The sequence below is a fragment of the Triticum urartu genome, chromosome 7 (assembly GCF_003073215.2).
Source record: "Triticum urartu cultivar G1812 chromosome 7, Tu2.1, whole genome shotgun sequence".
Taxonomy (NCBI): domain Eukaryota; kingdom Viridiplantae; phylum Streptophyta; class Magnoliopsida; order Poales; family Poaceae; genus Triticum; species Triticum urartu.
Window position 1 is genome coordinate 49173736 of NC_053028.1, and position 15067 is coordinate 49188802.

Sequence of the window (15067 nt, forward strand, 5' to 3'; positions counted from 1 at the left end):
TGGTCTTCAAAAAACACAACATCACGGCTTCTCACAACTTTCCTTGCTATAGGGTCAAACAGCTTGTAGCCAAACTCATCACCACCATAACCAAGAAAGATACACTGCCGTGTCTTCGAATCAAGCTTTGACCTTTCATCTTGAGGAATATGAACAAAGGCCTTGCACCCAAAAACCTTCAGGTGGTCATATGAGACGTCCTTGTCACACCAGACCCTGTTAGGGACATCTCCCTGGAAAGGGTAACTTGGTGAGAGATTAATAAGATAAACTGCAGTCATCAAAGCCTCACCCCAAAAGTGTTTGCGTAGCTTTGCACTTGACAACAAGCATCTAACTCTCTCCACAATTGTCTTGTTCATACTCTCAGCAAGACCATTCAGCTGTGGTGTCTTCGAGGGAGTAAATTGATGCCTAATACCTTGCTGCTTACAATATGCATCAAATGGCCCAATATACTCTCCTCCATTATCAGTGCGAATGCACTTGATCTTATTCTCAGTTTCTCTCTCAACCGAGGCTTGGAATTGCTTGAATACACCTAGTACTTGATCTTTGGTCCTCAAAGTGAAGGCCCAAACTTTCCTGGAAAAGTCATCAATAAAAGTCACAAAGTACTTAGCACCACCAAGAGATCTTACCAACATTTTGCAAACATTGGAATGTATCAAGTCTAGCTTCTCGGGCTTCTTGTGAGGAGGTAGAGTCTTGAAGGCAACTCTGTGTTGCTTCCCTGCTAGACAATCTGAACATTTCTTGATGTGAACTCCTTTCACACCCTTCAACAATTTTTTCTTCGCTAGCACTGTCATCCCCTTCTCACTCATGTGCCTAAGTCTCTTGTGCCATAAAGCACAATGATCATCCTTCTCTAATGCGTTGACAGAAGAACTAAAGAGCTTAGCATGAACATGATACAACACTGAGACCATTTTACCTCTTGCAACAATCATGTTGCCTTTGGTGAGCTTGTACTCCCCTTTACCAAAACTGCTGAAGTAATCATCTCCATCAAGCAAACCAACTGAAATGATATTGAGATGAAGTGCCTCAACATGCCTCACAGATTTGAGGACTAACTTTGTACCATTTGCGGTCTCCAAATGCACATCTCCTTTTCCAATAATGGCTACTCTATCATTTTTCCCCATCTTCACAACACCAAAATCACCTGATATAGTTAGTGAAAAGCTCTCTGCGAGATCTAGCATGAATGGTAGCACCGCTGTCTGATATCCAAATCATCTCGTCACCATCCACAAGGTTGACGGTTTCATCAGAAACAACAGTGATCCTCTCCTCAACAGTGGAACCAAATCTGCCCTCATTTTCTTCATGCATAACAAGCATGATGTCCTCTTCTACTGCAGTAACTCGGTTGCCCTCTGTGTCACTATCACTGTCAACTTGCTTCTGATCTTGCTTCTTCTTTTTCTTCTTGTCTTTCTTCCACTTGTCACATTGCCACTTAATGTGGCCCTTCTAATGGCAGTGATGGCACTCATAATCAGCAAACTTACTTTTTGATTTTCTCCTACCTCTTTCTGCCCCTTTACCTGGACCTCTGCTCTTGCTTCTCCCCCTGGACTGAGTGACCAACACCTCTGAATGTGAGGAAGAACTAGCTTCAGCCACCTTTCTGGATTCTTCATTTAGTACCCTGGTTTTCACAAGATTCCAAGTGACAACTCCATTAGGTGCTGAATTGCAAACCGTGACCTTAAAGGTCTCCCAGCTGTCCGGTAATGAGCCTAGTAGCAGCAAAGCTCTCACTTCATCTTCAAATGTTATTCCCATTGAAGAAAGCTGATTTATAATGCCTTGGAATGTATTCACATGATTTGCAATTAGTGTGCCCTCTTTGTACCTCAAGCACATCAACTGTTTGATCAAGAACATCTTGTTTGTACCTTCTTTCCAGGCAAACAACTCTTCCAATTTCTGCCATAAGGTGCGTGCATGTGTCTCATCAGTGATATGGTTCAAAACATTATCATCGACCCATTGCCGAATGAACCCACAAGCTTGGTGATGAAGTACCTTCCACTGACCTTCCTCAATGCCCTCCGGCATCTCAGTGGAGAACAGTGACTTCCAGTATTCTTTCACATACAACAAGTCCTCCATCTTGCCCTTCCATGCTTGATAATTTGTACCATTCAAAGATATCATTCTACTGGTATTCACTTCCATCTTTCACCACAAGAAACTCAGCAATTTGCACAAGCAAACCAAGGCTCTGATACCACTTTGTTGAGGCTGGACAACAACAATGCGCTGCACAAATTCACCGACACGGCAAATATGCACACTACACAGCCCCCTTCACTTGTGATGAACTTTGAGGACAGGTTCAACCAACAAGTAAGCAGCGGAATAACACAAACAACATGCACATGTGACACGGGATTTAACGTGGAAAAACCTCCACAACTTAAGGCGTAAAAAAACCACGGCTGTGGATGACCGACCGATCCACACAACTTTACTATGAGAATGATGAGTACAAAGTCTTCTCTAGAACCTCTAGAGAGATTTACAACACACTCTCCACATTGCCAACCGGCAACAACAACAACAAAAACCACAAGAGACAAGATTTCAGCAAAGCAGAGTTTACACAGCTTCTGTACCCTCCAGTGTTTTGCAAACTGCTCTTAAACCGTTGAACCAAACAGCACCAAATTTGGCAGACAAGTAGACGCACGAGTTTCTGAGATCCCCTCCAAATTTCAGCTCAATCGGACATCGTTTGCCTACCCAAACTATTCGTCTCCCAAAACTACTCTGTTCTGAAACTGCAGCAGTCAGAGTTGACAAAACCACTCTCACATCTGATGCTCCATTGACCCAATCCTCAAACCAGCTAACCAGATCGAAGTACTCAAAGTAAGGAATGAGCTCACCAAGTTTGGGGTCGATCCAAGCACGTTTGAGCCTCCAACCATCAGCTTGAACACTGTCTAGTCAGATGCAGCAAATCTGGACAGAACCTCTGCTTCTTCTTCTTCCTCTCTCAGGTTGTGTTTTTTCTTGTGTGATCTCACTGGCAGCCACACCCAGCAAGGGATGGGGTGGCTCCTTGCTCCCTTCACCAGGAAACACTCACAACCGTTGGATGCAGAATAGATCAACGGTTCATATGTGTTGGACTTGTGTGGGTTGATGTTGGGCTGCCAACACACCTCCATGTGGAGGGACTTAGCCCAACACATTGTTCATAACATACATTAGCACGATGTTCAAGATACATACGAAGCGATGATACTAGAGTACTACTTCAGAAATACAATGTGTTCGATTTGGTTCTACTAGTAGTACTGAAAAGTAAGAACATAGAACAGAAAGCAAGGTTCATACAGATATAGGGTAGATACTACCAAGGGCACATGAAACTACTAGTCCAACCCATTAAGATGGAGCATCGCATCATCTTGTAGCACCATGACGAATGGAGGAGGCTCGTTGCTCACGGCATCTACTTCTTCTTGCACCTCAAACAATGGGACTGAAACCATGCTCTCATGGAAGCGATGCCAAGAAAGCGTCAAGTGGTTCTCATGCTCTTCGCTTTCGACATTTCCTAAAAACACACCATCAATGTCACAATGCAACAGACGATGAGGACGCTGCGCCATCAACAGCTCACGCTCGTTGATCACAGCCAGCCTAGGGATAGATTTCCACTACTTAAGCGGTGGAGATGCCTCCATCGCTAACAAGTTAATCCGGTATCGAAACCCCCGGATCTGTGCATCATAGTCCTCCAGCACCCAGACATCCACAGTGACGCGGTCATGGTCGGTGCTGCCGTGCTGGCATACAAAGCAAGGTTGTCGCCCGTATCCAATAATAGCACGTAGCTGCCCAATTGTGCCGGGCGGCTCATCTGCCGGAATGTCTCGGCTATGGTGTCAAATACCGTTATGCTGCAACCCATTGCCCAGTGCAGGCTACCACGATGATGGATTGGTGGATGGTTGGACCGGGCAGCAGGACACCCATCTTCTGAAACTGTCGGCCATTGGATGCGTCTTGGCTGGTCCGATCCCACGGTGAAGACAAAGTAATCAGGCTGCTCAACCTCAACAGCGGCGAGGAATGTCCCCATGGGTGAGGCGTACGAGGCGTACGACACCCAGAGCACCCGGTATTCTCCAGATGGCTGGTGCCGGGTAGAAGCCGAGCACGTCGACTCCGGTGATGGGGCTGATGAACTGTTGTCGTGGAGGATGCGGCAGCGGGGCGCACTTGCGGGTGGCCGGGTTGCAGATGTAGAAATCTGAACCCCGCCACAAGATGAGGAGCCCGTCACAGGTTATGAAGCGCATGCATATATATCGAGGCTTGCGTACCGGAGCAGGGGCCGTATCTTCTGACCACTGGAGGCGGAGGCTGATGCCATGGTCGTGCTCGATGATGGGCAGCGAGGGCTGGCGGCGGTGGTGGCCGAGGATGAAGGCGTCGGTGGACGTGCCGCTGCGCCACGACCTGCGGACGGCGCGGCAGCGGAACACGTCCTTGACAGGCAGCCGGGAGAGGATCTCGTCGACGACAAGCCACTCCGGCAGGTCGTCCAACACGGTCGCGTCGCCGCTGCCCGGGATGCTGGTTCCTCGCTGATACTAGCAAGCAAGAGAAAAAAGAAAAGCAAAAGATAAAAATAAGCGACGGATTTGGCGCAAGAAAGAAGCGCTCCGCCGATCTACCGGCTTAGAGGAGCGGAGAGGAGAGAATGGACGGAGAGATCCGAGAGGATTTACTCTGCTTTGGAGCCGGCACGGTCGAGCGAGGGCGACGGTCTTCCTGCCGGCGTCTATGGAGGGCAGGCGCCCGGGGAAAGAAGTCACTTTGGCGACCAACCTCGGATGCGAAACTGGCGGTGAGCGTGCAAGGAAGAGGATGGGCGGTGTGAAACTGGATCACGGCGTGCACCACTCTCTGCCAGTGCTGCCAGCTGCAAGCTGTGGAAGATGGGACTGGACGAGCAGAAAGTAGCTGCGCTGCTGCTGCTGCGTAGGGGTGGAAGTGGAACTGATGAGGGGAGAGAAGAAGCGCTCGGATGCGTTCAGACCCAGCTCCTGCACCAGTAACCTGAAGAAATCTTTAAGTTTCCGTCTGCTAAAACCATTAACCCCGTTCAACACGAGATAAATTAAGATCGAGGCCATCATATTAAACTTTACAATTTTGCTAAAGCACATCTGTGCTCTAAATATTGCACATCTAAGTCCTATGTCATTGATCTTACGTTGAGATTCGTGTGGATATTTTCTTTTTCTTTTTTTCTCTTTCTCTTTATGCTTGATTCACTCATTTAGATGTGCAATAATTAGAACACATCTAGATGTGCCCTAAACACACCTCTTTATTTTTTTTGAGAATTTCCAGTGCATCTCTCCATATTTGTAATCCTCATTGCTTGATGTACCCATATCACTTTATTTTCAGTATCTTTTTCATCCTAGCAGGGCGATGAGGGCAAGAACTGGTCGTGATGAAATTGAAAGTTAGTTTAGTGCATCAAGGATAGGAGTTCCTTATATTTGTGAGAGCTGATGGAGGACGGTTAGTTATTATGGCTAATCATATAGTAGTGGAATATGAATACACGCAAAAGCTGATTCAAAATCTGCAGTTTTTCAATGCATGTCACATATATTTGGTAATCCTTTTCATTTCTTCTAAAATGATCAAATAAGTATTTTGTTTTTTCCAATGTTTGGAAAGATAATTTTGGCATTGCTATAGTACAACATACATATACAATTCGTTTGTGAAGCTACATGATTTTTTTTATACTCGCTTCAAGACTTCTTGAGTAAAGATTAGTGTGTCAACTTTGCATCTTTAGCTCTCTAAATAAAAGCATCGATGATTAGCATGATTTATGGAGAACGACTTTATCAAAATGAGTTTGGAAACACCCAATGGAGGAGAGACAAGGCAGAGGGTTGACGGGTCTGAGTAAGGGGTGCGTGGGGCGCAAAATGCCAACGGCGGTCGACCTCCATGGAGGTGGGTATTTTGAAAAAATCAAAAAACATATTTTAAAGTTTCAAAAAATTCTGAAAAGAACATACATTTAACATGGATATATTCTACATGTGTGTAAATTTTGAAGATGAAATACATTATGATGAGAACTACACAAAAAAAGACAAATCACGGTTTTCAAATTGATGAACAGTGCAAACACTGTTCAGTATTAGAAATGCATGATTTTTCTCTTTTTTGTGTAGCTCTCACCGTAATGTATTTCGTTGTGAGATTTTATACACATGTAGAATACATTTATATGAATGTGTATAATTTTTTTCAGAATTTTTTGAAACTTCAAAATGTAATTATTGTATTTTTTAAAATACCCACCTTCATAGAGGTCGTCCGCAGTCATTGGTGTTGGAGATGATGGTCGAGTTTAGAGAGATGACTAGGGGTGATGGCGGCTCGTCCAGGGTGTGGGGTGGCACACGGCGACAACATGCAATTAGGCTGGTGGAGGTGGTCGGGTTGACCGGGTGGAGAAAGGAGACGGTGTTGGGAGGAAAAATAACATTAGCAGCGGCAAGCGAGTTAGACGAAAACACTATTTTTGTTTTAGTTAATTGGCGTCTAGGTGCTCCCTTCGAATTTCCAAGCATTGTTGGCAAATAGCAATACATTTTATTTGAATTATGGCTCATAGCATCGTGTGGGCATTTAACTAGTAAGACAAAAAAGAAAAGCAAAGATTCGAACAACACGCGAAAAAAGAAAGAGAGAAAAACAACGAATTTGGCACATGAAGAAACTGCTTCGGCGATCTATGGGCTTAAGGCACATAATGTAAAGATAGGTATAAGAAAGAGGATTTACTCTGCTTTGGAGCGGCATGATCGAGTGAGGGCGACGATCAGTGGCAGGGACGGGGGGGGGACCCCCCGCCCCCCCCCCCCCCCTAAAATCAGGGATTTAGTGCATTTTTTTAATGAACAGTGAAAAATAGTGATTATTTGCTGTTAAAAATCAGTTTTTTAATGGCTTGCCCCTCCCCCCTAATCAGTTTTAACAACACTCGGCCCCAGTGATACATTTTTTCTCGCTCCGCCACTGGCGGCGATGTTCCCCCCCCCCCCCCCCCCCCCCCATCTTTGGAGGGCGTATATGTCCAAGGGAAGAAGGGACTTTGGCGACTAACAAGGGCATCTCCAACACGGACCCTTAAAACGTGTGCATACATTCGGATGTAGCTGTCTGAACACAGTTTGCCATCCAAAATGGTACCTCATCGGTCCGCGGGCCAGTCCTAATTTCTGAAATCCCGTAAACCAGACCAAGCGGTTTGCGGGAGGGTCCAGACTGCTGTAACATAAGAGTCCGCTACCTCGGATCAGAAAACCTCTCCCACGCCCACACGAATCGATTGTCGCACAATCATGCCGGTCCAGAGCGCTAGCGTCGCATTCATGCTAGCCCAGAGTGGACGTGACCTCTCACTAAAGCCAGCATTGAAGTGGCGTGTTGATCGAGCACCGCCCGCATCGCGCCGTGGTCTCCGCGATTGTTCTAGGCTGGAGCAACGTGATTGGATGGGGTGGGACGTCTATCTACCACATTAGAACCAATTGCCCATATGTTCATCCATCGGCATTAAAAAGGTGCGGCAGTCCAAAAATCCCGCTCCGGCGCCTGCATTGACATAACCCGCCGCTTGGCTGTCCAGCACCCGCTATTTAAACACGTCCTGGACCAACACCATCCACAATACAAACATATCTTCTTCCAATCTTCCTATGTGTGCCACCTCCACCATGACCACGAGTTCTAGAGCGATGTGGAAGAGTCCGTCGATGGAGCAGAATCACGAGGTGACCAGCCTTGCAGTCAGCTGGTAGGGATGTTGTGCGTAGCGAATACAGGTAGGTTTGCTAGCAAGCTCGCCGGAGGTGAGCAATGATGACCCAGCCATGGAGGAAGCCTCCGACGATGAAACGGAGCCCCTGCTTGCATTGGTCCATGCCGACTTGACCATGGAGCAGACACGAGCTCACTTCGACACCGTTATGGCGGAGGAGGAGCCGGTGTCGGAGTTCCAGTACGCACAGGAGCAGCAGGGCTACAACCTTGACCTCCTCGCGTATTACCGGCAAATAGAGGGCCAGATATATGATGAGTTCGTGAGCGAGGAGGTTGTTCAACCATGGCCACGGAGAATTCAAACTCGTTGAGGAGCAGCGGGCACTCTACAAGGCCGCCGTCAACACTCGTGCGGTGGCGGCGGACGTGCAGGCTGTCACCGACAGAAACACCGACAGTTGCTTGCCATTGGCGCCACTACGACCACGAGACCGACCCATCCACGTCTATCATCGACCTCACCTCCATCGACGACGGTCAGGTCGTTGACTCCGACGAGGAAGAGTAGCTAGGACATTGGAGACGACGGTGCCTCGTGTCCCATGTGGGTAAGTATGTGTCCTATGTCTTACTCATCCTCACCAGCGACGCAACTTCACTTTTCAGGGCTCACGGCGCCAGACATGGACATAGAAAGGCACAACAAGGATCTGGAGGGTGGGCGCCATCGAAGATTTATAGTAGGTGCGGACACTTTTATTTAATGCAATATGTCAAAAATGTAATAAATGGGTCCGGTGTAAATGAAAATCATCCGGGGTGTATGATGATCGTCATTTGAAATGTATGCGGGCATAGTTGGATGGCCGGCTACTATGCCCGGCTCCTCTACCACTGTTTGCGGACGCATCGACGGTCCGTTTTAGGGGTTGGCATTGTGCAAAAGGGGAGAGGGGAGGCTGGTGAGTGAGTATCTCGAGGCACAGGTGCTCCCGTGATATGAGCTTTTGGGCCTTCGGATCTCTAATCCAATGGCATCTGAGGGACTACTGTACCTGTGTGCAATTCTCGGAGAACTGAAGGACTTTTTTCCAAAATGTTCTGGATATTTCATGGGAGGCTGGTGGCGAAGTGTGTGTGTAAGGAGGAGGGCGGGCGGTGTGAAACGCGCAGTGCACCACTCTCTGCAAGCTGTCGACGATGGGACTGGACGGGCAGAGGGTAGATGTGCTACGTGGGGTGGAATTGATGAGGGAAGGGAGGAAGCAGCGCTTTGACTGAGAAGAACGAACGAACGAACGGATATAACTGCAGAAATCATTAATCTTCCATCTGCTAAACGGGGTTTTTCAAAGTGTATAGCAGCAACACTCTGCTAAAACTGACCCCATTCAACAAGAGATAAATAAGCTTCATCATAGTAAACCTTTTTCTAGAAAAAGATGATTATTAAGGTCCACGTCAGAAATATAAAACAACCTAAATATAATAAAAATTACATCAAACACCTTGGACCATCGAACGACCAGTGACGCCTTCAAAATGAGTCAGCTACAGGGGATCCCAAATTGGGTCAGTTTAGAGCAACTCCAATGGGGCGACCCATTTCATCTGTCGCCATCTGTTTGAATCGGTGCGGACACAAAAGTCGGCCCAACACGCCGACCTAAACGGATGCGCGTCCGCTTTCATCCGCCTACCGACCCATTCCTGACCCATTTTTGAGCCGGATTTGCATCGGCGCGGACACAAGACAGACGCGCGCGCTCGCCCTTTCTTCTTCCTGGGCCTGCTAGTCAGTGGCATATTGGTCTCTCCACATCCAACAGCACACCCTCCCCGCCTGCTTCGTCGCCGGCGCCGCTGGCCATTTTTTCCGATAGAAAAATGATACATAGATAGTTGTAGGGTACACAGATAAAAGAAAAGACCAACTACTCGTCGTCGCTTTCCGACTCCGACTCGATAATGTTCTCCTCCGACGTCTGAATGTAGGCGTCAGCATACTGCTCGTCCTCGAAGTACCACCCCGACATTTCTCGTAGTTTCAGTTTCAATTGAGCGGCCTGCTTCCGCGCACGCTTGTCCTCCCGATAGGCGGCTCGCTCTGTCCTCCTCGCCTCCCTCTCCGTCCTCCTTTGCTTGTAGAACTGGCGCTTATCGACGATTTCCTGCGGAAAGCGTTCGCGCCACACCACCATGGCTTCCACGTCCATCTCGGCGATGGCGAGGCGACGCTGCCGCCTCCAGTGAACACGACGATCCTCGTCGGTGAAAAACCGCGGGAGAGGCGCGAGACCCTGCGCCAAAACCATGGCGACGACATGGTCGCTGGCATGATATACAACATACGCGGTTATGAAATGGGTCGACGCGTTAGGCGCACTGCCAACCCAAATCTAAAAAAGGACAGACGCTGGGCGGGCGGCCAGCCCAAACGAACAAAAAGCGAACAAAAACGTCGTCCGTTTGGATCGGACCGTTGGAGTTGCTCTTAGGTTGTTCGATGGTCCCAAATGTACGACGACCAGTGACGCCTTCAAAATGTTGGATGGGCAGACTGGTTAGGCTACAGGGGATCCTAAATTTTGGTACAAATTTACCTTCACTCCTTTGTATATTGGTCTAGGGCTAGGCGGGCCATGGCATTGTTTTGTTCAGGTGTAGCTCCGCCACTGGTTGACGTGTTGTTTTTGCCAATCCTATAACAAAGCCAGCCTGATCTTGTCGATGACAATACAGAAGTGTTCTTTCATGAATATGCCCCTAAGGATCAGTGTCCTCGAGCTGCAGTTGTCGCAGTTGAACCCTTGAATCGATTCAAAGAACCTCAAACTAAATCTCCTCGTCGCATATGCATGACAAGAAAGTGTAACCACGCCGCACCGAGGAGCTACCAGGAATTTGCGCCCGAAACCCTGTCTAATCCGTTCCTACGGACAAACTTGAGTACGATCGGAGCCCAGAAAATTGATTCGAAGAAGAAGCGCCAAGCTACAAGAAGAAACTTACCTAGGGGCATTTTTCGACAAAAGATAGATTTTATTGATGCAAAATGAAGCATCAAAAGGATAAACAATGAGCATACACCCGACCTCTGCACAATTATGATGCACACAACCAATACCAACGCACACACAAAATACGTCAGCAAGTAGCAAATTCATATAAGAGCAACTCCAATGGGCCGACCCATTTTGTCCGCCCGCGTCCGTTTGGGTCGGCGCGGACAAAAGTGGCGGCCTAACGCGCCGACCCAAACAGACGCGCGTCCGTTTTTCGTCCGCGGGCGACCCATTACAGGCCCAATTTTAAGCCGGATTTGCGTCGGCGCGGACACGAGACGGACGCGCGCGCGCGCCTACTCCTCTTCCCGGGCCCGCCGGTCAGTGGCATCCACAGACATTCCCCCCTATTTTCCCTAAAAACGCTCCCGCCCGCGTGCGCCCCCGCCCCCCAACCAGCCATGGAGGACGCCATCGACCTCGACGCCGCTGCCGGCCTCGCCTCCCTCACCTCGTCCGGCGTCGTCGCCCCCTCTGGGAAAGGCAAGCCTCGTGCCCCGTGCAAGACCGCCGCCGCGACCAAGCCGAAGAAGGCGCTGACACCCGAACAGTGATACGTCTCCAACGTATCTATAATTTTTGATTGCTCCATGCTATATTATCTACTGTTTTGGACTATATTGGGCTTTATTTTCCACTTTTATATTATTTTTGAGACTAACCTATTAACTGGAGGCCCAGCCCAGAATTGTTGTTTTTTTGCTTATTTCAGTGTTTCGGAGAAACAGAATATCAAACGGAGTCCAAACGGAATGAAACCTTCGGAAATGTGATTTTCTCATCAGATAAGATCCAGGAGACTTGGACCCTCCGTCAAGAAAGCCACGAGGCGGTCACGAGGGTGGAGGGCGCGCCCCCCAGGGGGCGCCCCCTGCCTCGTGGGCCCCTCGAAGCTCCATCGACATACTCCTTCCTTCTATATATACCTACGTACCCCCAAACGATCGAGGACGGAGCCAAAAACCTAATTCCACCGCCGCAACTTTCTGTATCCACGAGATCCCATCTTGGGGCCTGTTCCGGAGCTCCGCCGGAGGGGGCATCGATCACGGAGGGCTTCTACATCATCATCCAAGCCCCTCCGATGAAGTGTGAGTAGTTTACTTCAGACCTACGGGTCCATAGTTAGTAGCTAGATGGCTTCTTCTCTCCTTTTAGATCTCAATACAATGTTCTCCCCCTCTCTTGTTGAGATCTATTCGATGTAATCTTCTTTTTGCGGTGTGTTTGTTGAGACCGATGAATTGTGGGTTTATGATCAAGTCTATCTATGAATAATATTTGAATCTTCTCTGAATTCTTTTATGTATGATTGGTTATCTTTGCAAGTCTCTTCGAATTATCAGTTTGGTTTGGCCTACTTGATTGGTTGTTCTTGCCATGGGAGAAGTTCTTAGCTTTGGGTTCGATCTTGTGGTGTCCTTTCCCAGTGACAGAAGGGGCAGCAAGGCACGTATTGTATTGTTGCCATCGAGGATAACAAGATGGGGTTTTTATCATATTGCATGAAACTATCCCTCTACATCATGTCATCTTGCTTAAGGTGTTACTCTGTTTTTAACTTAATACTCTAGATGCATGCTGGATAGGGTCGATGAGTTGAGTAATAGAGTAGATGCAGGCAGAAGTCGGTCTACTTGTCTCGGACGTGATGCCTATATACATGATCATACCTAGATATTCTCATAACTATGCTCAATTATGTCAATTGCTCAACAGTAATTTGTTCACCTACCATAGAATACTTATGCTCTTGAGAGAAGCCACTAGTGAAACCTATGGCCCCCGGGTCTCTTTCTCATCATATCAATCTCCATCACTTTATTATTGCTTTGCTTTTACTTTTTACTTTGCATCTCTATACCAAAAATACCAAAAATATTATTTATCATCTCTATCAGATCTCACTTTCGTAAGTGACCATGAAGGGATTGACAACCCCTAAGCGCGTTGGTTGCGTTGAGCTATTGTTTTTGTGTAGGTACGAGGGACTCGCGCGTAGCCTCCTACTCGATTGATACCTTGGTTCTCAAAAACTGAGGGAAATACTTACACTACTTTGCTGCATCATCCTCTCCTCTTTGGGGAAATCCAGCGCAGTGCTCAAGAGGTGCAAACAGCGGGCAAGGGAGTCGGCCAAAAGGAAGGGCCGGAGGCACGCCGCGGACGCGAGGGACGAGGCCGCCGTCGCCGCCGCGTAACAGGAGTTCACCAACGCCCGCGTCGCCACGACAACGAGGGATGCGCTCTACATGCTAGGGGTAAACCCTAGCCAGCACAACGTCCTCCAAGCCGCCGTCGCCGCGACCAGCACCGGCTCGTCGGCGTTTCCTCGGATGGTGCTGCCCGACTCACCCCGCGCGTCGGTTTGCAACCCGGTCCCCGGCTTCCACGTCTACCCGCAGGCCTCCCGCCTCTCCGGGGAGTGCTCACCCGACGTGAGCGTGGTCGCGCCTTCCACGCCCGCGTCCGCGCCCATCGACCTCAACGCCACCCCGGTGGTCGGTGGCTCGTCGTCCGGCGACACGAGGAAACGCGCGCGACAGACACCAGCCGGCGGGCTCCCGGACGCCCGTAACTTGTTCGAGGAAATGCCGACCACCGTCGACGAGGACTACATGCAAAACCTCATCTTCGAGGGTGGTGCGCCGGACGCTGGCTACGATTCCGACGAGACACAAAGCCAGGACGGCCGCGGGGCGTTCACGCCGGCCGCTGGCTATGATCCCGAGCAGGCGGCCTTCATGCGTGATCAGGTCGGCATCGACCTGGACGGCTTCCCCCTCGACCACGAGTTCCTGGAGGAGTATGGGCTAGAGGAAGAGGACAAGTGCGACATCGAAGTGGAGCCTTTGTTCGAGGACGAGCTCGCCAACCAAACCGTCGGTCCTAAGCCGAAGCGGAAGAGCAAGCGCACGAAGGCGTACACAGCTGCCGAGGACAAGCTTCTTTGCGAGTGTTGGCGAGACATTGGACAAGACTCAAAGACGGGCGCCGAGCAAAAGCATTCGACCTTTTGGACTCGTGTGCACCGCAAGTTTCATGAGCGCAAGAAGTTTCCACCTTACCAATTTGTGAGCACGCGCTGGTGGGTCTCCATTTCCAAGCGGTGGAGGGTGATCCAACAAGAGTGCAACAAGTTTTGCGCCACCCTTGAGAGCGTCAAGGCCCGCCCCGTGAGCGGCATCGGCGTGCAAGACATGGTATGATAGCAAGCAAGCCGCCCTCTTTTGTGCCATCAAGATCATTCTTTTACGTCTTCATTTGCTATCACTTGCCCATATGCTTGCATGGAAACATTTTGTAGGCATTTCAAGCTTTGGAGGCATTCAAGGTTCAACACAATGGCAAGTGCTTCAACCTCTCCCATTGCTATCGGGTCATCAAGAACGAAGAGAAGTTCAATGCACAATATGCCGCGCTCAAGGCACGTGAGGGGAAGGGCGCCGTGGAGGATGTTGGGGAGGGCGAGCCGGCACGGCCGCGGGGGAAGACAAACTCCAAGAAGGAGGACAAGCGAGATGCGGCCACCAACGCCTTGATCGCAAGTGTGGACGGCATGATGAATAAGAAGGACTCAAGAGAGGAGGAGCGCCGACGTTTCAAGGCGGGGCAAATGGATGCTTTCATGGAGATCCAAAGAACGAGGCTTGATCTTGACGCCGAGAAGCAAGCCAAGATGTTCGAGCTCGAGGCGGAGAAGCAAGCCCAGATGCTAGAGATCGAGGCCGCCAACGCAAAGGCAAAGGCGAAAGAAGTGGCTCTTGCAAGCATGATGACCGGGGTGGAGATCATGAAGGTGGATCTCAACACCTTTGTCGCCAAGGAAGAGGCCGTGGTTCGAGAAGATGCAGGCCGACATGCTCAAGTTCGAGGACGAGTGATCTATGGCGTCGAGGGCCGTCTTTTTGTATGCCGGCAGGTGTGCCGGCATGACCACGGGAGCCGCGATGGCGTGGTCGAACTCAAGTCCCACCATTTTTTGTGTGCTGGTATGTGTGCCGGCCGGCTAGCGAGTGCGCCAGCATGAACTGTGGTATTTTCTGAAGTCGGCATTGTATGTCGGTGCTGGCATGGTGCCGGCATGGTGCCGGCATGAGACATGGCCGCTGGCATTATCGGCCGCGGGCCTTTTTTATTTAAAAGTTGAATGCGGACATGAA

At 49.4% G+C, this 15067-nt stretch overlaps 1 pseudogene; it reads right to left on the reverse strand.

The window, feature by feature from the left end:
• Positions 1-1369: 1369 nt before the first annotated feature.
• On the reverse strand, positions 1370-5046 carry LOC125522872 (annotated as a pseudogene).
• Between the last annotated feature and the right edge of the window lie 10021 nt (positions 5047-15067).